This window comes from Heteronotia binoei, chromosome 5 (assembly GCF_032191835.1).
Source record: "Heteronotia binoei isolate CCM8104 ecotype False Entrance Well chromosome 5, APGP_CSIRO_Hbin_v1, whole genome shotgun sequence".
Lineage (NCBI taxonomy): Eukaryota > Metazoa > Chordata > Lepidosauria > Squamata > Gekkonidae > Heteronotia > Heteronotia binoei.
Window position 1 is genome coordinate 117,714,417 of NC_083227.1, and position 26,439 is coordinate 117,740,855.

A 26,439-nucleotide genomic window follows, 5' to 3' on the forward strand; every position below is an offset into this window, starting at 1 on the left:
TTTGAGTCTAGGACACAACAGAAATGTATATGTTTCCTGACTACTGTTTCAGTACAAGTTGTGCTTTTCCACTGATGAAAGAGGGCAGGCCACTGAAAAGATTATGGCGGAGATCATGGGACACATGTGGACAAAAGTTAAGTACAGAGCTGGATTAACAATTAGGCCAAGTAGGGACTGGCCTATAGGCCACTGTGGCTTTAGGGGCCCTGGGGCGGCTTTCCCCCCTGGTTTTCCCACTGCTTGCAGCCCTCCCAGCCTGAACATGCAACCAGCAACTGAGATGCTCTTTGCCCAACTTGCCTGGTGCAGCTGCTGCTGGTGTTGTCGCCAAGTTTGCCTCTCTCTGCTTCTCCCCTTCAGCTTTGTAAAAGGGGCGTTTAAGAAGGTGCCTGCAGGCTGCAGCGGGGACAGTGGGGCAGGCGCTCAGACTCTGATAATTTGCGAGAACCCCCCCCCCCCCCAAGATTTTGACTGCCTAGGGCCTCCACAGGGTTTAATCTGGCACTGGTCAGGTAGGAGGTGGCTGCAGTGTGAAAGGGAGGCTGTGGTGAGAAGAAGAATCAGAGGACATCAACTAGGATCCTAGTAGGATCCAACTCATAGTTGATTTCCATGGTGTGATTTTAATGAATTGTCCCCAATCGTAGTTCAACACTTTCATTACTAGATTCACACTAGTTATCTTGTGAATCTCAGAATTTGGAATGCTGGACTTGCCAACCCTGTTCATAAAATGGATCAACTATTTTCTGGAGCCAGTCACAGGGATGCCAACCTCCAGGTGGGATGGGGATCTCCAGGAATTATAGCTCATCTCCAGACTACAGAGTTCTGTTTCCCTGGGTGAACACTTTGAAGGGTTAACTCTATGGCACTGTACCCCATTGAGGTTCCTGTCCCCCACCCCCCTGAAGCTACTTCCAAATCCTGGATCAGGCAACCCTATCCCCCCCCAACCCCCACCAGTGGCCAGGGGGGACCTGGCAACTCTAAACCAGTGTAAGAACTAATGTAGTGTGATTCCTAACCATCATTCCTGGTAACATGTAAATGGGGTTTATTTCCAAGCATGGGACTTCTTCCACAAAGCCAGCCTCTAAAGAGGAACAGAGAGGGCAAGTTGAAAGGAGCAGTAAAAAGCAGTCCCCAGCTGAGATATACTATTTTGCTGTCATGAATTCAGCACTATTCCACTGGTGTTAATTTACCACTAATCTAAATAACTACTTATTAGCCGAAAGCATATGATTCTTTTGATTAAGCCTTTGGGATTCAAAGAAGTCCCTAGGTGGAATAGCAAAGGTCATAGTTGAAAGTCATTTACATCTGTACTCTGCTGTCTTGCCATTGACAGAATATAGCTTTTTCCTGTGCTGATTTGTTGATATTTCTGTGTGGTGTGGTTCACTGCAATGTCAGAGCTTACTGACAACTACATCCTGTCTGCAGAGGAAAATGTGGATATATTTGGGTTAGGGTAAAGGGGAGGTCAGGTTGAAAGTTTGGCAAGCAGGCTAATAAGCCACATTTCCTCCATGGGCCACTGAAACTCTTCCTTGAGAACTCCCATACAGCTCCTTTCCCCTCACAGTTCCCTGCTGCTGTTTTTTTGGCTATATGCTCCCATCTCCTCTGTAACTCTACTGTTTCCTAGGAGATGGCATGCTGGTAACCCCACACCTCATCCTTGATGACCATGTGACATCACCAGGTCAGCACAGCAATAAAACACTGCAACCGAGGTGCTGGAGTTATGGCTTGACTCATTGTGATATTTGCAAATCCTAAAGGATGCGTGAACCATATGGCAGACTCTAAGGTTTGCTTTTTTTTCATCAGACTTGTTCTGATGAGAGCTAGACATAGTGTCATTGAATGCAGACATCCTTAAAAAATAGGCTACAGAGGCAGTCACTGTAGAGGCCTTCAGTCAGGGCAAGGACAACAATGACTTTAAAAATCAAGCAACTTTGTTTGCTGACTCAAGCTGACCTTTAGTGACACAGTAACACCAAACAGATCTGGAATATGTGAGTCATCCTGCAGCTAACGTTTGAGACAAGACTAGATGCAGGAGGTTCTGAAGCCATCCTTTGTGCAAACACTTTTATCTCTTCACAGTTTTAGCTCGGTCATCTAAGAGGGAATCCTAAAGAGGAAAAGTCCTATGTTTGTGGATCCACTACAGTATATGAGCTCAGTTCCATTACACTTCAGCTACATTCAGACCTACCTCTAAGCCACAGTTTGCTGTGAGGGGCACAAACATGACTTGTTTCAAAAAAGATTTAAGCTACTTTGAGACTCCTTCTCTACCTTAAGTCATCTCAGATTAGCTAACAGTGCCTTTCCTTCCTCTCCTGGTGGAAGTGAAGGACTGGTACTGTCCCCTTTTCAGCCTCCAGACTGCATGGCAAAAGAGTCAGATAGCTAGATGGTCAGATTAAGCTTCCTTCTTGTGTTTACTCTTCTGCCACTGTCCCTTTGAAGTAGACAGATAGATCTCAGGGAAATTGCTTCTTCTTCCTTCTGTTTCATCCTCTCCCATAGCATACTTCTCCTTGCACACACCAAGATGGAGGACATGCTGTCTCCATCTTGACACCATGATACAGATGGCTCTCTCACAATGTGCATCCATCCTTAGTAAGTTAGGCTAGTATATTAACCTATCTCTGCCCTTTGTAAGAAAATACCCCTGAAATTCAGAACATCATAGTCACCCGCCTGGTTGCCAGAGTGCCTGGAGACTGAACACACACACATCTGCTAGGAGAACATGGGTTTGGCTACCAGACTGGGAAGGACTTACGAGTATTAACAGCCACAACGCTAAAGCAGCACTCCTTGTTTCCTGAGGAGCGCTAGCAAGGAGAATGAATGGTTTCCAGCCACTTTGAGCGAACATCATCTCTATCATTGGAGCGGAAGAAAGTGCGCCACTAGGAGCTATCCAGGCAATGTGGTTTTCAGCCTTGACCATAGAATCCACTTTGGGAGGCTAACACCAGCTATCTTCCAGCAGTGCCAAGACTCCATTTCAGCAAAGTGGGAGGCTCACGTACTTAACAGATGTCACCCATCCATGAGGCCATCAAGCTTAGGCGTGGACCCTGCCGGGACGCCTAAGCCATTGTCCAACAGAACTAAGGACAAAGACTGGTGTCAAGAATAACACTGAAGAAGAGAAGGATCATCTTCAACCAGAGCCAAGTTCTTTGTGTAAACCGGGTGTTACCTAGGTAGTAATTTGGTCATCTATTGTCACCTTTTTAGATAAGTTTAATAGTCCTAAACACCCCTCCACCCAGTAATTTCCCCCATTCTTCTCCCCAACGGTCATCCTGGAGCATTCTCACCTTGGTCTATTGTTACCTGAAGGTCCAACCAGGTAACCAGGACCCAAGCTTGTTCATTGGTCAGTTATGGGCATCCAATTAGGGGCCACCAATTAACTTGCTATTGGCATTTGGCTTACACCTTTCTTATCTACAATGTAGTTCTATAATAAAGTGACTATTATTAGTCTTAAACAGAAGAAGTGGCTCTGTAAAGAAGTAAGCCACTTTGAGACACCTTCTCTACCAGATTGCATATGGAGGAGTGGGGATTCAAACCTGGTTCTTCAGATTAGAGTCCATTGCTTCTAGCCACTATACCATACTGACTGTCCAGTACCAGTACTCCTTGCTTTTTTTTCCCTTCTCAACTATAGAGCCATGTTTTGCTGCCATGGGCATGAGATCCATAAAGTGGTCTCCCCAGTAAAAGACTGATACAAGCCCTTATAGGATAAATGGCCAACAGTTTTGGGAGAAGTATCTTATCTATGTTTAACATACTTTTAAAAAAAGAGAGTAGATTTACTTGGAGGCCCATTCATTATACATCTAAGTATTTTTAAAACTGATCTTTGTCTACATTTCACTAATTGCTGAGTGTACAAATTTTAACATTTTAAGGATAATAAATCCAGCAAGTCCAGGGTGGAATCCAGCAGAGAGTTCCACCAGTTGTAGCAGAGCCAGTTGAAACTTAATCCAACAAAGATGGAGGTCCTGTACCTGAGCCAGGGGGGTTGAGGCCAGAATTAGACTGCCCACCCTGGATGACGAACCACTTATGCCAGCCCAGAAGGTACAGAGCCTGACAGTGATCCTGGATGTCTCAATCTCAATGGAGGCCCAGGTCACCACAGTTGCCAGGTCTGCCTTTTTCTGTTCTTGGCAGATCATGCAATTGTCCCTTTACATATCCCTCCAGGACTTTGCTACAGTGACTCATGCAATGGTCACTTCCAGGCTTTATTACTGTAACTTGCTCTATGCATGCTTGGCTTTCAGACTAAACCAGAAATTCCAGGTAGTACAGAATGCCGTGGCATGCCTGCTGGTGACATTGCCTGTGTGGGCATGCACTTGGCCAATATTGTACCACTTATACTGGCTACGAATTGAGTACCAGATCCACTTCAAGGTGTTGGTATTAACCTTTAAAGCCTTACGCAGCCTACGACCAACATATCTGAAGGACCACTTCTCCCCATGTGTGCCCTCACAAGATCAACACCTACTGATTACCCTGGCCCAAAGTACATCTGCCTAGCCTCCACCAGGGCCAGGGCTTTTTTGGCCCTGGCTCCAGCCTGATGGAATCAGCTCCCACTGGTGATCAGGGCCCCATGAGACTTTTTATCATTCCATAGGGCCTGTAAAACAGAGCTATATTTCCAGGCCTTTGGGTGAGGCAGCAGACATCTATCTCAGATTGGCCTCCGTGGTCCAGTTCCCAACTACTGAAATACCACTGACTCTTCTTAGGTGGCCTTAATAGTTCTTTTTAAATTGCTGCTACCTTGAATTTGACTGTTTTAATGTATTGTGTTGTTTGTTGGAATCTGCACTGAGCCCGTATGGGGAGGGTGGAATACAAATCCAAAAAATAAACAAATAAAATAAATAGAAGTGCTATGTGCTGGACCATTGCAACTTCCCAGAAGGTACACATTTTATCAGAAATAATTTGAAGGAGACCTCTTGCTAGTCTGAACCAAAGAAAGAGAGAGATTACTTAAGGCTAATTGGGAACAGAGATCTCTGCTGGATACTTTCCAATTTACTGAACCAACCATAGGAGCCCAGTCCCTCTGTTATTTCTCATGTTTTATGTTCATGACTTCACAACTTTGGCTGCATACCACAACCAGAGGAGGTTGAAATAGCCATAGATTGTATGCAAATAATCCAGTAAACTGTGGTTTGTTTAAAAAGTGTGTTGCATAAACCTTAGCTATTCTACCAGATGTTCATCAGACCAGGACATGTACTTCTTGTGATCTCCAAGCAGAAACCCAGATGCTATTCCACACTCTAGGGTTGCCAGGTCCAATTCAAGAAATATCTGGGGACTTTGGGGGTGGAGCCAGAAAACATTGGGGTGGAGCCAGAAGCAAAGTTGTGACAAGCATAATTGAACTCCAAAGGGAGTTCTGGCCATCACTTTTAAAGGGACTGCACACCTTTTAAATGCCTTCTCTCCATTGGAAATAAAGATAGGAGGACCTTCTTTTGAAGCTCATAGAATTGGACCCCCCTGGTTCAATTCTTTTGAAACTTGGAGGGTGTTTTCAGGAGACGCATCAGATGCTATGCTGAAAATGTGGTGCTTCTACCTCAAAAAACAGTCCCCCAGAGTCCCAGATACCAGCAGATCAATTATCCATTATACCCTATTGAAATCCGTCTCCATAGGGAATCATGGAGTGCCCAGCAGATATTTCCCTCCCCATCCCGCTTTCTGATGACCCTGAAGCAGGGGGAGGGCCTTCAAACAAGGGGGATCCCCTCCCCCAACTGGGGATTGGCCACCCTACCATACTCCCATCTCAAAGCCTCACTACACGGGCTCATCTCATATTGGTCATCAGCAATAAAGCAGAGGGAAAGTGTCAGGAAACCATGGGGGAACCCAAGCCTCTTTGGAGATCTTTAGGCCACACTCAGCTAAATCTATAGCCAATGCCCATTGTTCTGTCTAGCTGCTTCACTACCAGTTCATCAAAAACCAAATAGATCTTTACAGTTCATCCTCATTACTCTGTTGCCATTTTGTTGCATTCTCTTGCCTTGTATCTCTGAAAGAAAAGAGAAGCTTGGAAAGAAGTATAAAATCATTACCAGGTCAGTGGCTTACTCGCTTTCTTCTGAGCTATAAAGTGGAGGGGGGCATGAAGTGAGAAACTCTTTATTGGAGGAAGGTATAGACGCAGGTGGGTGATGAACTACTTCTGACTGTAACTGTGTTTTGTGTTGAGCAATTTCTATTGTATATGTTGGCAGACTGAATAAAAACATATGGCTAAGTGAGATCTTTTGTTCTGCTGCCTTTTAAATTTACCCTCAGCAGAAACTGGAGCTTACAGTCATGCTTGTTGACTTATCACTAGAAATGGATGAGCCTGTGGAGAGAAACCATCAATAGCTGAATGCAGCTGGAGCGTTCAGGTTTTCCTTCTGTTTTCTCCAGTCATTTCTGTATGTAAGGCACAAAGGCGAGCACTGCTAACTGGGATTTCTGCATTCAGACATAACAACAAACCACAGTTAACATTATTTAGAGCCTCAGTTTAGCACCCTCCAACAAGCTACAGTTTATCAGGCAGCCTGTCCTGAGGTGTCTCACTTAAATGGAGTTTAATCAAGTGGTTTATAAATTCTGGCTCATCATGAGATCTGAATGAAGCCATTATCTCAGACTTAAAGAATACATACTTAAAGAATACATTTGAACATTTTGCCACTTCAGTTTTGTACACAGTTATATATATTCTATAATCTGTGAGGATGGCATTGGTATCTAAGGATGCATAGTACTTGTTTCCCAGCAGCGTAACCACTGAGAGGGGAACAAGGTTTTCTGTACAAACTTCAGAAAGCTGCCCTTATAGTCACTTCCTGCTGTGTTTACCTCAACAATTGAAGTAACCTGGCACTTGGAAGTTCTTCCCCCCAGTCTATAAACCCGTATAATATCATGGTATCAAAAGACTGACGATAGCCCAGTCCTGTCGCTCATTCTTTGCTTCAAGGATTAATAGAATTGTGAACCTGCACTGAATGGACATCGGAATACCAACTTTATTAGGAGCATTGTCTGATCTCATCAGATCTTGAAAGCTAAGCAGGGTCAGCCCTGGTTAGTATTTGGAATGGATACCACCAAGGAATACCAGGGTGGTGACATGGAGGCAGGCAATGGCAAACCACTTCTGAATGCCTCTTACTTTGAAAACCCACCAAGATCGATTTATGGGTGACATGATAGAAGTTTACAAGATTATGCATGGGATAGAGAAGGTAGAGAAAGAAGTACTTTTCTCCCTTTCTCACAATACAAGAACTCGTGGACACTCAATGAAATAACTGAGCAGTCAAGTTAAAACGGATAAAAGGAAGTACTTCTTCACCCAAAGGATGACTAACACATGGAATTCACTGCCACAGGAGGTGGTGGCAGCTACAAGCATAGGCATCTTCAAGAGGGGGTTTGATAAACATATGGAGCAGAGGTCCATCAGTGGCTATTAGCCACAGGGTATTGATGGAACTCTCTACCTGGGGCAGTGATGCTCTGTATTCTTGGTGCTTGGGGGGCACACAGTGGGAGGGCTTCTAGTGTTCTGACCCCACTGATGGACCTCCTGATGGCACCTGGGTTTTTTGGCCACTGTGTGACACAGTGTTGGACTGGATGAGCCATTGGCCTGATCCAGCATGCAGTGCCAGCTCTCCTGCTAGGCAAACTAGGCAGCTGATGAGGTTCAATGTGGCCAAGTGCAAAGTAATGCACATTGGGGCCAAGAATCCCAGCTACAAATACAAGTTGATGGGTTCTGAACTGGCAGAGACTGACCAAGAGAGAGATCTTGGGGTCGTGGTAGATAACTCACTGAAAATGTCAAGACAGTGTGCGATTGCAATAAAAAAGGCTAACGCCATGCTGGGAATTATTAGGAAGGGAACTGAAAACAAATCAGCCAGTATCATAATGCCCCTGTATAAATCGATGGTGAGGTCTCATTTGGAATACTGTGTGCAATTCTGGTCACCGCACCTCAAAAAGGATATTATAGCATTGGACAAAGTGCAGAAAAGGGCAACTAGAATGATTAAAGGTTTGGAACACTTTCCCTATGTAGAAAAGTTAAAATGCTTGGGGCTCTTTAGCTTGGAGAAACCTCGACTGCGGGGTGACATGATAGAGGTTTACAAGATAATGCATGGAATGGAGAAAGTAGAGAAAGAAGTACTTTTCTCCCTTTCTCACAATACAAGAACTCGCGGGCATTCGATGAAATTGCTGAGCAGTCAGGTTAAAATGGATAAAAGGAAGTACTTCTTCACCCAAAGGGTGATTAACATGTGGAATTCACTGCCACAGGAGGTGGTAATGGCTACAAGCATAGCCAGCTTCAAGAGGGGGTTAGATAAAAATATGGAGCAAAGGTCCATCAGTGGCTATTAGCCACAGTGTGTATATATATATGTGTGTGTGTGTGTGTATAATTTTTTGGGGGGCCACTGTGTGACACAGAGTGTTGGACTGGATGTGCCATTGGCCTGATCCAACATGGCTTCTCTTATGTTCTTAAGGTACAATACCATAGACTCCACCCTCAAAACTAGCCATTTCCTCCTGGGGAACCATTGTTACCAATTTCCTGGTGAGGGCTAGAGATCACTCAGAATTACAGTTGCTCTCCAGATGGCAGAGATCAGCTCCCATGGAGGTGGGGGGGGGCAGTGAATGCCTTCACTTGGGTGGGTGGGAAGACAGCAAGGATGGGGGGCACTTGCCCAGGGCCTCTTTTTAGACCCTGTTATATTTTTCCTCATAATGGGCCTGATTTCTAGTAGTGTCCATAATTCTACTGATGGATGTATTTCACGCAGAGGCTGAAGAGACATTGAGAAATGGGAAGAAGTAATAGCTGTGTCCAGGGGTCATTTTATAGAAAACTAGATGGTGAAGCTCATCGAGGGATTGTTATGCAGCTGCACCTACTATACAATGGACAAGGCGGGAAGGAGGAGGTCGAACTCTCAGAAAGGTTCAGGAGCTGTGCTTCTGCTGAATCTGAGGCCTGGTTGTCCATGGATAGGACACAGAAATTGTTGGGAAAGCACAAAGAGAAAAAAGCAAAGGATATTCATCATGCAGAGATTCTCATCTCATGCAAAGAGAGAGCAAGAGAGAGAGCACAATGAATACAATTTTTTTTTTCATTTTTCCTTGCTTGTTTTGTCCCCCTTCATCTCAGTTCACTGGATGTACCCAACATGTTCCAAGCATTAGAAAGTAGTCCCAGATTGGAAAAGCCCTCATGCTTGTAGATCAGAGTATAAGCCACACCGTACTGATGTAACTATAGCTAGGGTTGCCAGCTCTGGGTTAGGAAATTCCTGGAGACTTGAGGGATGGGGCTTGGGAGGGTGTGGTTTGGAGAGGGAAGGGTCCACATCTGGGTATAATGTCATACAGACCACCTTCCATTTTCCATTTTCACCAGGGAAAACTAATAGCCTTGAGATCAATTGCAACCCTGGGAGATCTCCAGCTACCACCTGGAGGTTGGCAAACATAGATTCTTTGTCCTGTTTATGACTCTCTAATATTCAAACAGTTAGAGATGAGACAATGTCTAATAGATTTCTTCCTCAGCTCCACCTTATGAAATCTGTCAGAAATTGCAACCTTTTTTTACTATTAAATCTTGAATTAAAATTAATAAGAGTATTGAACTGTTTCATAAGAACCAAAAAATCCAAATACATCCACCAATAGTGGATTTAATAGGCCAACCTGAGAACTATAAATCCCGTTTTCTCCTTTCCTCAAAAAACGCTGTAACTGTTGAAATGGTGATGACTTTTTTCTATCTGGCTTCAAAAAGGCGAGATTTGCGTGAATTGTAATAAGTACTCCTTATCTCCTGTATACTTCTTAGTGTATAATGCCAATAAAGGTGGTGGTGGTGATGGTTGCGCCAATATAGAAAACTTGAGGCTCACCGCATTACTAATGATGCTTTTCCTAATCAGCCTACTAAAACTGCATTTTGGCTACAAAACAAGGAACCTTGAGATAATTTCAGAGGGGTAGCCAGTTTGTTGCAGCAAAATTGAACAGAAGTCTAGCGGCATCTTCAAGATTAACAACATTTATTTCAGAATAACTTTTTAAGATCCATAGTTTACTTCACTGACACAGGCAGAGTACATCTATAGATGATATAAGCAGCAAAAGGTAAGAGTAGGGAGAGACTACAAAGAAGGACCAGTTAGGGATAATAAGACATCTCTAGGTGTTAATGTAGGGAAAGCACTGAGATTTAGGACAGATGTTAAATTCAAAAAAGTGCAGTGTGAGGAAGATCATTTTTATCATCTGATATTGCCAAATCCCAAGCATGGACAAATATGAGGCAATTCCACAGAAGTGTCTTAACACTGAGATGATGTATTATCGTTTAACAATTCTAAAAATGCCTAAAACATATGAAGCACTTAATAGGGTTTTTTTTAAAAAAAAAATAGCAAAGAACTTGGAAATACCCCTAAAACAGGAAACACCCACCGCTCTGAAACTATGCAGTGTTCTGACACTGAGGCGTTTTACAAGATGCTAAGTGTGGTCTGCAAAGAAAAGTACTACAAGTTATGTCATACCTAACATGTTTTGTCACTTTGCTCCCTGTGATAGGGACTTTCCAGATTTTTTCTGTTTGAACCAAGCTGCTTCCAAAACTTCCCTCTTCATCACCTTTGAATTGGAACACACCCAGGATCTATTGGCTAACTTTCAACACACACTAGCAAATGGACAGATAAATTTTTAGTAGACATGAGACAAATGTGCACCTTACAGAGATGGATAAAATTGCTCTTAAATCCCACATGCTTTCCATTTATAGATAGAAGTGAGAATAAAGAAACACAGCAGACTGCATCCCACGTCTTAAATAAGTTGGCAGCAAAAAATATGAAGCATCGTAGGCCATTATTTGTTAAAAGTCAATTTTAGATTTTCCATCAGTGGACTTATATAGCAGAGAATACTAGAATTTTTTTAAAAAATATTTAAATTACAGACTTTCTTCTGACCAAGCCAGGATACAAGGTAGCTAACTGTAAAGATATAATAAAACCATACAATTCAAAACATTAAAACAATATAATATATTAAAAACAACATTTAAAAACACAGCTTTAAAAACACCTTGTGTACATATTCCCTTTGGTCTGTACTCAGACCTAGGGTGGCCAGTCACTGATTGATGACCAGCAGAAGTCTGGGGGGAGGGGAAGAGAAGGGACAAGGCACAAGGGGTGGGTGCCATCAGGCAAATGTATTATGTATGGAGAAAACCCAGAAGTGATGTCACTGTAGAAGCCATAGCATTTCTGATGGTTCTTAGAGAGTGTATGACTGGCCCAAGATCACCCAGCAAGCTTCCATGGTGGAATGGGGATTTGAACCCAGAAATAATATAATGCCATCATCACCTAACAGTGATTTGTAATTTTTTTCCATCTCTGGTTGCCAGCATGACAACAGTCTACAGAAGGGTTGGTCAACGGTAGCTCTCCAGATGTTTTTGCCTACAACTCCCATCAGCCCCAGCCATTGGCCATGCTGGCTGGGGCTGATGGGAGTTTTAGACAAAAACATCTGGAGAGCTACTGTTGGCCACCCCTGGTCTACAGGAACTGGAGAACATCCACCCACAGTGGGCAAATAGCAAATCTAGACTGTCCCAAATGCTTTGAAGAATAGTTTTGTTTTAAGCCTGATCAGAAAGCTGGGGCAGAGGGGAGAAGTCAATCAATTCTAGAAGGTTGTTCAAGAAACACAAGTAGACTTCTTATTTGCCGACCCAGGAAAAATTTGCCAGTTCCAAATTCCGGCCTTTGAGTAACTGAGCAACAGGAGAAAAAAAATGGCCTCTATATAGTGACATTCTAAGAATTTCCACTAGTCTCTATGGTAAAGACCATAGGCAGCCTACAGTGCTACCCACAAGTCCATCTTCCCAAAGTTCTGCCCCCTTTAGGCACCACCTCTAAAATCCCCTGTCATTTGCCAATGCAGTGATGGGAACCCTAAGCATGAAGCAGTTACTGAATGTGCCTGAGCCCAAAGGCGGTGCAGTGAGTAATCCCTCTTGGGAAGAGCAAAGATGTTGCACCTTTTCTTCATTTATTTTATTAAAATATTTTTATCCTGCCATGTAGGGCCCTCAAGGTCATGGACATTTAAAAATACATGAAAAAAATCAATTTAAACACAAACATATATGCTGTATATATCACTGTACAAATCCAGCAATTAAAGGGGAGGAGTGGAGACAACTGATATCACCAACTGCAGCATTAGAGTTTGTTTTAGACTGTTATATTAAGAACATAAGAACATGAGAGAAGCCATGTTGGATCAGGCCAGTGGCACATCCAGTCCAACACTCTGTGTCACACAGTGGCCAATATATACACACACACATACACACATATACTGTGGCTAATAGCCACCGATGGACCTCTGCTCCATATTTTTATCTAATCCCCTCTTGAAGCTGGCTATGCTTGTAGCCGCCGCCACCTCCTGTGGCAGTGAATTCCACATGTTAATCACCCTTTGGTTGAAGAAGTACTTCTTTTTATCCATTTTAACCTGACTGCTCAGCAATTTTATTGAATGCCCACGAGTTCTTGCATTGTGAGAAAGGGAGAAAAGTAATTTTTTTCTCTACTTTCTCCATCCCATGCATAATCTTGTAAACCTCTATCATGTCACCCCGCAGTCGATGTTTCCCCAAGCTAAACAGCCTCAAGCGTTTTAACCATTCTTCATAGGGAAAGTGTTCCAAACCTTTGTTTTATTATATGAATTTGATTTTAACGTTGTATTATTGATAGTTTTTACCTGCTCAGAGCCCATTCAGAAATGGGCGGGCTACAAATCAGAAGAAAAGGAAGAAGAAGAGGAGGAGGAAGAAGAAGAAACAACAGTAAGGGAATGCCAAACGAAATGGTGAAGGTACATGGTTCATGATGGTCACACTTTTACTTCCCCATAATAATGAAATATTACCTTCTGAAACCCCAAGCTCTTGTTCTGTACAAGATGAGTTATATTGGCCGCCCTGAGCCACTTGCTGGGAAGGGCGGGATATAAATCATAAAATAAATAAATAAATAAATATTTCATAGGGTTCGTTCATTTGCCCATGAACCTTTTAATAGCTGACTACAATTGCTGCTAAATATATCTCCTTCACCTTCCTTCTTTCTTCCCTTGCTAAGACAACTGCCAAAATAATAAAATAAATGGAGTCAACATCAATATGACAACTTGTCTCCTGCTACTAAGAAGATAAAAATGATCTTCCTTGCACTACACTTTTCTGAACCTGACATCTTTCCTAAATCTCATGCCATACCTACTTTTCTTCCATTAAGATGAGTCATCCTACAGATGTCCTTTTGCTTCTCTGAAGAGTCATGTCAGAAACAATCATTGACTTATTGTCAACAGGCTCAGCCTACCATGTTAATGGTATCTTCAGAGCCTCTCTTTCTCCAGCTATCTTGTTCTTGCAGCTCAAAAACCTCTACAAGGCAACAATGCTCCTGAAGGTGAGGTGGGGGGGAGGGGATATGGATGCTTTGCATATGAGTGACTTACGAAGGGTACAGAGACATCTGGCCTACATACAATTTCTCTTCCCTAATACAACTATATACTTTCTTCTCTGATACACCGGCTGTTTCCCATTTGTAATCTGTATGTTGCCACAAAGGCTGCCAGCCTCCAGGTGGAGCCTGGAAATCTCACAGAATCACAACTGATCTTCAGACTCCAGAGATCAATCCTCCTGGAGAAAAATTGGAAGATGGGCTGTATCAAGGAGTCTAAGCCTAAACCCTATGGGTTCCCAGAGCTAGTGTGCACAAGGAAAAAAAATCCTTGTAAAATATATAAAGTTAATTTAAATAATTTTCAGAAATAGTTTTATCTCTAAGCAACATGCCATCATACAGCAAAAGAAAACAAGAAAAACAAGCTTAACTATCTAACACATTTGAAATCTGCATTAGATGGCACAGTCTTAAAGTTCCAAAGTCAAAGGCCATAGCTTAAGGATCCTCTATGTTGCTATCCATTGCAATGTATCATGGGCAGGGCTTTTTTGGTAGAAAAAGCCCAGCAGGAACTCATTTGCATATTAGGCCACACCTCCTGATATCACCATTGTTTCACATAAGGCTTTTGTAGAAAAAGCCCATCAGGAACTTTTCATACTAGGCCACACCCCTTGACACCAAGCCAGCCGGAACTGCGTTCCTGCTCAAAAAAAGCCCTGATTATGCGTTCAGTATAAACTGAACCAAATAAATGCCCCCAAAATACCTTATTGGTATTTTTCAGGTATTAATTCAGCTGAATACAGATCAAAGGATCTGATTCAGATACCAATATAGCTGAGCCTGAATAAAAGCCTTTCTTTTCTTTTCTTTTCTTTTCGCTTTTATTTAGGTTAGCTATACCAATGAGAAGATAAGCTGGAGTGGCAGGAGCTGAGAGCTCTGTGCCACCACAGCTGGTAAGCTCCTCAAGCCAATCCTAGGGCCAGCTTCTCCTGCCTGGCAGTTCTCCATTATAGCCATCCCAAATATTTCCCAAATCCCAATACCATACCAATATTGAGATTTGCGAATATCAGGAAATACCAATATTTTTCATGTTAAATATACCTGAACCCCCAAAATATCAAAAAAAATTGTGCATACCCCTAATAAGCATATCATTCTCCAGGCCTTTAGTCCATCAGAATCCAAGCTAGTTTTTCTTCTCCAGGCTCATAGCCTAGTTATAGTTTTTTGACCAACCAGCAGCAGCTGACGGTGACAATCCAACCAGGATACATTCTTGCTGGAATCCTCTAGAAAGTTACCACATCATGCCAGATCCACCCCCCTTCTATCCTGTGGGCTGAAGGTTCTCATGAAGAGCTAATTATCACATTCCTAACTCTGGCCTTGAAGATAAGGGCCATGTAGGCAGAACAGTCCAATTAGCAACACTTGCAAGATGGAATAAGCCTGTTACTATTCACATTAACCCTTGAGAGGAATCAAGGGTGCTGTGTTTCACAGACTGTATGGCAGTGCATCCCACCCTCCCCAAACTCCACCCCCAAATTTCCAGGAATTTCCCAACCCACAGTTAGAACCCTACTGCTGTTTCATCGCAGATCAATCTCACTCTGTTCCAGTAATGCTTAAGCAATACAATCATATGACATGGACGCAGCAGTATTCCAGCATCAGTATTGCAAACTGTCCTAGAAGCTTTACCTACTGCACAATGTTAATGTTACCAGAGCAGCTTAGGATCTAGCCAAGAAGAAATGAGAATAATAGCAAATTTGTTGAGCTTCACTCCACAGTTATGAATGATGCACACTGCTGTAGTAAGGACTGAACCTTATTTATTTTGGAATAATCCTCACAATTAGATTGTCAGATTGAGAGAATCTGGGTAGCATAGATCTGTGCAGAATTCAGCCATTGACAACAATGGGTTAGGGGGTGGGGGGTCTACCAAAGGCCTGACCTTTTTCTTTTAATGTGTAGCAATGATATATTGCAGTGCTAAATACAAAGGGTGGCACAGTGGCATGCATCAGGCATCTCACAGGCAACCAAACAGGCTGTTGAGCTCCTTACTTGCAACGAGTATGTGGGAAGAGAGCTGAGTCAGTGGGAGTTCAATTATTCCTAATTTTAACATGTATTTTGTTGTGTCAGATGTTAGGTGCATCTTCTTGCATGGTCTTTTTTATAAAGACCTCCCTGAGAATAAATACATTTCTGAAAATTATTTGGAATAATTTCCATTGAAATATTAGAAAGATCTCAGGCTGTGTTCTGGGCTTCTAGTTAATTGCTCTGCACTTTAGCTCCTTGTCTTTAATATCAAGGTGTTGCTTTGCTAATCAAACCCCTAAGGTAAGCAAAGATAAGATTTTTTTTTCAGGGGCTCAGTATGTCTTTGGAAGGTTTGGAGTGCATAGAGATAAATTACAGGTTTTGTATGGTTTGTTTCTACCAATGCTGTGAGCCAATCGATGATAACAGGCTTTACAGAATGTCCTTCTGCAGGTATTTAAGGGACTTTTTCTGAACCTCAGTTCCTTCATTGCATTGCCTATTGCTGCTTAGACTCAGGAGAACTAAGTCACACTTCTTATCGCCTGTGCTTTACACATACATGCCTGTTTTGGAAGTACTGCAAACCAAAATGGAGCGGAGGACACATTTTGCAAACATTTCATCCTTGTGAAATGCAACTCTCCTTTTAATGGCTTCTTATCACTTTACAAAAGGGTGAAAAACTATTCACAAGACAGCAGGTAACTGAGAGAGCAATAGAAACTAACCCCCTGGTGGACACTGGGGGAAACAGCTGCATTCAGAAGCACATCCAAATGCAGATGTTGTCCATCCACTTTACATCACTTTCAGCAAGTTGTGCATTTGGATGCACATCTGAATGAGCGCCTTCCCATTGATATTCATAACGCACAATAATAGGCAATTACAGCAGAAAGACACAAGTTATCAGTACTGCATGGAGGGCCAGAAAGGTTGGTCTGGTTGGCCTCCCACAAGCAGCATTTGATTGGAATAACAATGGCTGTGAACTAGCATAAAATACACACAAGTAAAAGTGGGGGGTAAGGTTTTTCTCACACATTTCATGCCTGATACAGCAAAGTCTACATCAAAAACTGAATCTCATAAATTTGATACAGCCCTAGTTCAGAGTGGCTAGTAACTCCAGTTCCTCCCTATGTAATGTCTAAGTATACAAACACTCACAACAGTGATCTCCAACCAGCAACCAAGGGAGGGGGAGACCTAAAGGGCTAAAATACGTTCTTGATTTTGATTGAGAGGGAAATATATTCTTTATTCTTTTCTCTTCTGTTGCTTTGTAGTTCCAAAAGACTGAATAGTCAATGGAACTTTATTTTTTTTTAAAGATGGAGTTGTAAACAGTGATTTATGTCCAGCTATAGCAAGAGATGGCTACATGGTAGAGAAAACGTAACATGTTATAGGTTATCTTGCAATGCAATGGATATCTCGAAGTCCCTGAACGGAACTTTAGTAATTGCAACACAAAACAATCATAAAAAGAGATCAATCATAAATCAATCAATCAATCATAAAAAGAGAAATGTCATGTTATTGTTGGCCAATGGTATATGTACTTTAGTATCCTAACCATTAACAGTGGCCAGTCTCATGCCTCACAAGATAGTTATTCCCTATTTTTAATTAATACTACTTATTTATTTGTTGGGGGGGGGCATACATGAGTCCCTCCTCTCCCATTTTATCTTCACAATAACCAGCTGAGGAAAAATATGCTGAAATAGACCAAGTGGTCAAAGATCACCCAGTGAGCAGCGATAGATGGCATTTAACTTACAGACAAGATTCCCAGTGGGCTGCTTCTCTGAAGAGCCACCGGCAGCTAGAAGCAAGCAGAGCAAAGCCCAAATAGCTCTGTCAGTGATGCAGCGATCACTCCGCTCACATTCGTCTAGGAGTGTCAACTATGGGCACTGGCCCACCTCTTTCTTCCATGATACCAACTGGAGAAGGCAACAGTTGAGCTGACACCCATTGTTAGTGCTGCTGGCAAGGTCTGCTCTAAGTGCCTTCTGCCGCTTTGGCTGTAGCAGCCACTCAGTCTGGCCATTTTGACTTCCCAGTTTGCCCCTCCAGTAAGTTTCATGGCAAAGTGGAGATATGAGCCCAAATTTCCCCCATTCTTTTCTGACACTCAAGTACTACAGCATATCCTGGCTCTTAAACAATACCTGGTTGTTGAAGGCATTCTAACTTGGAAAATGGAGGTCAGCTTTTTTTCTTACAAACCTAATGCTGACTGGCTAACCTCTATGCATGACTTTTTCAAAAACATATTTATGATACCTGGCATCACAACTTAACTGGTGTATTGAGTTGCACAGATTATTATATGTTATGTGAAGAAATACTTCATTTTGTTCTCAGGTAGCTATTCTTCCCTTTGTTCTTCCTTTAAGTACTCCTAGTTCTGCAGCTGTCAGAAATACCACCTTATTGTTTCAACTCTACTTTTGGTTGCTCCGCACACCCACTACCAGGCTAAACACTCAGTGCTGCCATTCGAAGGGGAATGTTTTGACAAGCTAAGTGGATTGGTCAGCACAGCGTGGAGTTGCTGTGGACAAGCCGCCACAAGCAATGTAACTCTGCAGCCAAAACAGACAGCAGCCTCAGCCATAATTAAAACTAATTATTCAAAAGCACTCTGCTCATGGCATGTTGCTCAAAAGCTCCCTACAACGTGTAGGCAGCAGGGCTGTTTTTCTTCATAAAAACTTATGAGGAGCACCGAACAGATTAACAGCTTTAATGGCAAAAATTACTGCTTACAACACCGACTTCAAATCAAAGAACAATATCTGCAGACAGATATTTTCATGGTTTTCATAACAATTCATTATAGGTGGCACCAAGGGATTCCATTTTTATTTCCCTTGTGTCATTTCTCTCATACTCAGGTTCATTTCTCTTAATGAGGCAACAGAAGATAAAGGGCAGTGATGGCTCTTCCACTGCTGCTGCCGAATGTGAGGAATTTAGGGGCATGGTGATAACTGATCCTCTAAAGGATGGTGGGGAGGGAGGAGAGGGTGGGAGAATGATGGGAGGGAATGCTCTCTGCCATAATGAACTAAAATTAAGACATAAATTCTCCCACCTTTGTTCTGACCAGATCTAACTCAGGGATTCAGCTTTTTAATGAGGAATAGATCAGTAGCAAAATTATTAGCTAATTAATTGTAAAGAGAAGGGGGAAGAAAGGAGAAGGGGAGAAAAAGACAGAATTCTCTTTTACAGGCCTTTGAATAAAAGAGGGGAGGAACCAAACAGTTCAAACCTAAAGATAGAGCAGAGAAAAACAAGGACTATACATCACACAGCAGCAAACTAGGATTTGGCATCCACTGTGCAAAGTTAACAGGAAGCCAAAGTCAGTCACAGCTCACTATGTAGCTGCATGATGCTCATATCCACTTTGATGAACCCCATCCACTTCCCTCCCTCTGAGGATAGATTTCCCCTCCGTTTCCCTGCCCCTTCAATGATTGAGCAGCCCTGGTAACATGTTTTCTTCTCCCCTATCCCACTATTCATAGAATCATAGAGTTGGAAGGGACCTCCAAGGTCATCTAGTCCAGCTCACTGTACAATACAGGAAACTCACAAATACCTTCCCCTAAATTCACAGGATCTTCATTGCTGTCAGATGGCCATCTAGCTTCTGTTTAAAAACCTCATATTTGAAATGGCTGATAGTCCAAAAATATCTTCAATCATTTAATCTAAAGTGTCTTGTGCTATAGAATACCCACACACACAAAAATTCCAATTATACCTTATTCCAGCTGGAACAAGAGCTGGAATAAGGTATTATTGGAATTATTATTTGGAACATTACTGTCTACCTTTTAGAACATGAATGAATGGAAAGGAAAGTTTCTCCACTGAAATATTGACCAAAAACAAAGGATTGGGATCCCATCTCAATGAGCATAGCATGCCTATGCCCAACATTCTGCGTTTAATGACTGTTTAAATTGTTCTACAGCGTAAGACACTTTAGATTCAATAGCTGACAACATTCTGGACTATCAGCCATTTTAAATATAGCAGGGTGGCCAAATTATGGCTAGGGAGCCACATGTGGCTCTTCCACACATATTTTGTGACTCTTGAAGCCCCCACAACCCCATTGGCCAGCTTGGAGAAGACATAAGTTAAAGTTGTTTTCTATCCCCCTCTCCCTGTCTATCTTCCTTCCTTCCTTCTTTCCTTCCTTCCTTCCAACATCTGACTTTCATGTCTTACAGCTCTCAAACATCTGATTTTTTTCTATGTGGCTCTTGTGTTTGGCTACCACTGAGAATATAGGAATAGTGTTGGAATATCATTTATATGAAATTGTATTTTGAATGGAATTGAGTATGTTTTGTATATGCGTATACAGTATGAATTTATTAATGTACTTTAAGCATGATTGTAAGTAATATTTCCTGTTAATTGTTCAAATCTAATGAATTAATGAATCATATAAGAACAGCTGAGGGGCTGTCTCTTGGCTCCACTCACAGGTGGCAAGGGAACCATGCAGAGGCACATGCCAATGTGGGTCCACTTACTTGCTCTTTTGGGTTTCCTTCAGCAGGCAGGCTGGGGATGGGTTTTCATCAGCCAGCAGGCAGTTCACCCAGTGCCCGGATCCATGTTCTATGCCATGCCAGTGTTCCTATTGCTGTAACTAATGAAGCTGTGACCTCTATCTCTGCACTTTTATCAGACTGTGGCCTGCTCTCCCACCCTTCACTTGTCCTTAGCAAAAATAATTGCTTCATTGTCTGGACATCAGAATCCTCTTCTAGAATGCATTTGAACAGGGCTGTTTTTGTAGCAGGAACTCCATTGTGTATTAGGCCACGCACCCCTGATGTAGCCAGTTCTCTAGGAGCTTACAGGGCTCTTAGTACAGGGCCTACTGTAAGCTCCAGGAGGATTTGGCTACCTCAAGGAGGTATGGCCTAATATGCAAATAAGTTCCTGCTACAAAAAAACCTCTTTCAGGTTTAAGGTGAAACAAGGAAAACCAACTCAATTGGACCAGGAACACATAAAATGATAAAGAGAGGGTCTCCAAGCACATGCTAAGTACTACTTCCTTATAAATGTGTGACACTGCAGCAGACACATTTGAGAGGTAAACATTCCATCCAACAGCTGCACTTTCACATAAACTGAATGTCCAATGTGTTTCCTTGTCCATAACCCACCTTGAACCACCTTGCAGTTGCATGATAACTGTGGTGATGGATTTTCAATTCCTGGTGGTTGTACTGTTGCATTTCATTGCCTTGCAGAAGCTTTTGCATCTACACAGTAGAGAGGATGATTCTATCCAGGGTCAAGGATGGACAGATCAGGTAATTAAATGATATAAGGGGGAAGTATGCTTCCCATTAGGCTGTGCAAAAAATGCCCATGCATGGAATAGCATTGATAATACAGATACAAATGAATGTCATATGGTAAATTCTCAATAATTGGCTGACTACTTGATTTGCTCACTGTTTCTTTATATTACTGGTTGTTGTGTAGCATGCAGCAACAGCAGGTCTAAGGGAGAAAGGGGAAAGTTGGACTGCCATCAGCATGCACATGTGTGAATCACTGCAGATGGCACTATATTCAGTGTACTGCTTGAATATATGAAAGGCAACCTAACAAGCAGGTTTGAACTGTTCTATGAAAACTCAGCTCCCTGCTTGCAACTAGCAAACAGACCTCCAGCCAAACCAGCAGATGTTAAAGCACCCCTAGTAACCACGGAAGGCCCACACACATCTGTGACTAAGAGTTTGTGAACCAATGGCTATAAATTTCATGCAGCCTTCACCTGAGCACCCACATTTCTCTTTAACTGCAAGTCTCATGCTCATGTTTTCTATGAAACATTTAATTCTGGACCACTCTAAGGATTAATAGGCAGTTGTTTTGTCATCCCTTCATAAATTCATTTGTTCAGACATTTAAACAGGGAAACTCTGTAGAAGCAGCAGTAAAGTTATGATATGAATTCAAACTCTCTTTCAAAGTGAAGCAACTCTTCTGGCCTTGCATTGTTGATTATTCCATTTCCTTTCCCTTCATTCAGTTTTTCATGAGCACAAAGTGTTCAGTCTGTGAGATTTAATGACTGGCTTACCCTCACCATCACCATTTGTTTTCTGCATAAACTGTCTTGTGGCACACAGATCCTTAACCTCAACAAAGGCAGACCCTTCAAAAAAGGGAAACTTAACCCATTCTGTCCTTCTTACATTATTGCATAAAGAGAGATGGATTTCTTCAAACTGGTGAGTGAAAATTCATTCTACGAATAGCTTCAATTTGTTATTCAGTATTTCAGAAGTTTCAAACTTAATTTGATTGAGAAGTTGGTCAAAGCAAGGAATGGAAATTCCAGCTTGAAAATTTGTCCTTGGAAGTCAAAGGAAATTCCCAGCACAATCTATATCTCATCAGATAGTGGGAGGCTAAACGTTTCCAGTGTTCCTGCCAGAAGCTTGTATTTGTCTTTCCTGGACAAAAGTTATTGCCACCCCTCTAATATCTCTCTGAAATACAGCACGTGGAGCCTACACTGAACCCAATTTACTCTGGCAGATGGATATAGCCAAGGTGGTGGTCTGAATGTTTGGCCTCAAGGCACAATCCAATTTTCAACTGTTTCAAAGCTCTTATGTCAAAGGCTATTTGCATAAACATAACAATAGCAGTTGAGCCAAGCATAGGAAAGCCTGCCCTCTAGTGCCGAAAGAAAGAAAGAAAGAAAGAAAGAAAGAAAGAAAGAAAGAAAGAAAGAAAGAAAGAAAGAAAGAAAGAAAGAAAGAAAGAAAGAAAGAAAGAAAGCCGGCCACAGACCATTTGCTCATGCACTTCCACAAACGAGACTGTTTTCCATAATCTGGTTAATCTCATGAGCACTGTATCACCAGCATTAATGGAACAATTTGGCATCACTATCAGCTGAGTCCTCTGTGCACAGTCTGGGTGAAGACAGTCATTCTCCAAAGGTGATGAAATTTATTTGAACACATGCACTCTACCCTGGAAATAAATGTTACAGAATGCAGCAAATGTTTGTTTTGTTTGTATCTTGTTTTTTACAGGAGTCCTCACAACATACATAAAATACAATTCCCCTCCCTTTAAAAAAAAACATTCCATTTGGACAATTAAAATAATAAATGAAACGGAGTCATAAAAAGCAAAATAAAGCAAAAATAGCAGAAACATAGACACAAAAATATACTGGATATTTAGTTCACAGGAACATAGTGGGAGAAAAACAGGACAGAGAACTACTCTGAGCTGATTCATGAGACCAGTATTATATAGTATATTCTAGGGTCCCTTACCTGACACAGGATGTATGTGTGAACAAATATATATTCAGACAAATTCCCACCACACTTTAAATGTTGTACCTGCTTCATTCACAATGTTCTACACACTGCTTCTTCCCATGAATTCCCTGACAATGAAACCAATTCCTGTCCCATTTTTTGCAAGCTGCAATTGTGAAATCTAACTATGCCATTGTGAAGGTGGATGGAAGGAGCATATTTTTAGTTGAGAACTAGAAGTTTTAGATTGGCTAGCAATTACTCCAGAATTTCATTGTGTAAAGTAGGTATCAGAACTTGGGCTAAATCCAGCCCCAACTCAGCCCAAAACCTAGCAACAGTGTGTAAAAGGAACAGTGGATGTAGTCATAAGACTTGCCACAAGTTCACTTTGGAGATCCCCAGTGCACCAGTTACTAGTCAGCGATCTAAACTGTGATCTTTTACATTATGACATGGGGCAATAAATTTCACATAATTGTAACCAAGGCTTTTTTTTTTTTAGCAGGAATGTACAGGAACGCAGCTCCAGCTGGCTTAGTGCCAGGGTGGGTGGCCTCATATGCAAATGAGTTCCTGCTGGACTTTTTCTACAAAGAAAGCCCTGATTGTAGCTGATGATTTGGGATACATCTTCTTGTGGTTGTCCAGATTTAAAAGGTCTGGGACTTGGAGGGGAGACTCAACATTTTTAAAAAAGACTATGTTCAGCTTTCCTACTAAGCAATTCCTTACAGTGCAATTCTAAACTGACTTTAATGGACATAGGGTGTAACTCTGCTTAGAATTGCACTGTTAATGTACCAGACACATGTTCTCATTATGTACCTCCATACAAAAGTGATTAAACAAATCCAGATGGTGTTTGCATGTGTATTTACAGATGTAGGGTTCCATGCACATGTACAAATCTTTCTTGCATGTATGCTGAAAAAAGGCAAGTACCCTGTGCCAGCAATGGCAATTTGAGAAATGTTAATAACTTTCTACATTTTCTCATGCTCACAGATGTGATTATTCAGTTAATTACAAGAAAATTCATCTAACTACAGCAGTGTTCATTTGATGAGCTGACTATGATGTGGGAATCTATAAGAAAGCCGTTTTCCTTCACAGAGCTGGAGATGTCTCAAGTCACCCGTTCCTGTTATTTCCCCCACAGACAGCCTCATGACAAACCCACATTCATAACTTCTACATGCATCTATTCCATTTTTATGCTGTATGCAAACAGAGTTCAAAATTATTACTTTAGAAAACAATGAGGTTATCTTTTTTTAAAAAAAAAAAATCTCAGATGGAAATGCCTCTTTCCTGCAAAAGCTGGAAGTTCTGAATAGGGATGCCAGCCTCCAGATGGGACCTGGGGATCCCCTGGAATAACAGCTTATCTCCAGACTACAGAGATCAGTTCCCCAGGGGGGGAAATGGATACCTTTTAGGGTAGACTCTCTAGCCTTACCAGCTGAGGTTTTTGTTCTCCCCGGGCTCCATCCCCAAATCTCCAGGAGTTTTCCCACCTAGATCCAGCCAGCCTAACTCTCCATTCCCCACCAGTGGCCAGGGGGGACCTGGCAACCCTATCTGAATTACACAAAGGATGTAAGTTGGAAGTTGGAACCAGTTATCAGTCAGTGAAAGGTGGTGATGGTCATGGATCTTCTTAGCTTTTTCTTCCTCCAAGCACCAATTTCTTATTTCAGGAAAAAAAATGGATTCCCAGGGTTGTGGAACCCATGCAGAGTAACAAATTGTGGTTCAGAAAGACAAAGCAGGAAGGGGGAAGATGAAAATGTCCTTTATCCCTTTTCTGGCAGCAAGTTTCACTTATGGAAAAGATAGAAAGGTGTCTTGCCACAAAATGAAACTCTCCTATTCTCAAAGCACATGAACTAGAGAAAATGCCACCAGTGTCAAACAGGCCCTTCAGCAACTTATTCCATAAAGGATGTGTGAATTCACTTTCCTCTCCAATCATCATTGAATGAACAGGTAACAACTTATAGAACATTTAACTCAAGGTGACTAATTTAAAAGACATTAGAAGGAGCTTTAGGCAGTCAACCCAAGCACATTTCCTTGAAAGTAAATTCTATTGAAATCAATGGGACACATAATTCAGCATTTTGCAGGCAGCTCACCCCAGAGAGACTCCTTGAAATGTTTTCTTTTCCCAGTGTTGCAAATGAAGTATCATCTGTGGAAAGACCAGTGCTGAAAACAAAGCCAAGCACTTCAGCACCCTTTCCTATGGAGGTAACCTAAACAAATGATGCAGAGTTGTTCTCACCTCAAAAAAATCAGAGCTTCTTTGGCTAAAGCAGGTAAACCCCTTCCATGATGGCACAGTAATTTTACCAGAAAACCAGAGCAGCACTGTCCCAGCAGACACACCTTGCTATGATGGTTGGACTAGGGTTCCCAGCTCTGGGTTGGGAAATACCTGGAGATTTGGGGAAGTGGAGCCTGGAAAAAGTGGGTTTTGAGGAGGGGAGGGTCCTTTCAAGAAACTGAGAGACACCTAAGTGTTTGTGTAATCAATGTCTGTATGTAAATGTAAGTATTTCAGAATTTGCACCAGCATTGTGTTAAGGTGATAGGCACTTAACCAATTTAGTTGGAAACTAATTGGTCACATCTGTAAAATCAGCCCACAATGACAGATAGATCATTCAGATCTAGCCTTGACAGGATCGCATCTAAAGCCAAGGCTAGATGACAGCTTTTAAATTAGATCGTGTCAGCGATTGGCTAACCAATCAACCAGCCAGGATAAAATCAGGCTAGGTGCCCACAAAAGGAGAAACTTATACTTCTTCAAGTCAGAAGCCAGGAGTCTTCTTCAGGATGTCATAGAAAAAGGTACCAGCACAACAAGATTGAAGGAAGACAGGAGGACTTTGAAGACATCTCTCTGGTGTTGTGGGCCTGACAGCATAAAGTGTCAGTGAGTATAAGCTTAGGGAATTAGCTAACTAACTACACAGTCCAGTGTAAGGAGGCAGGCAAATTGCCTTAGGATTTTGTTTAGTGTTCCTCTGTGCACAGTATGTTTGTTTTACTTGGGTTTTTATCATCCCATTTTGTGTTTCTCTTTCCCTCTTATCTTGTAAATAAAGTTTGCAAATTTTTCTATAAGTTTTGCTTTTTACTTGGAAGACCTGGGACTTGATAACACACTGACCAAAAGAACCTACATGATATTCTTTTAAGTTTTCCTAGTTGTTTTATTTTAATTTTCCCTTTCCTTTAGTAGGCCTTTAGAGTGTGGCATATACTCCCTGGGCCTGGATGTCAGTTATGACATGTTG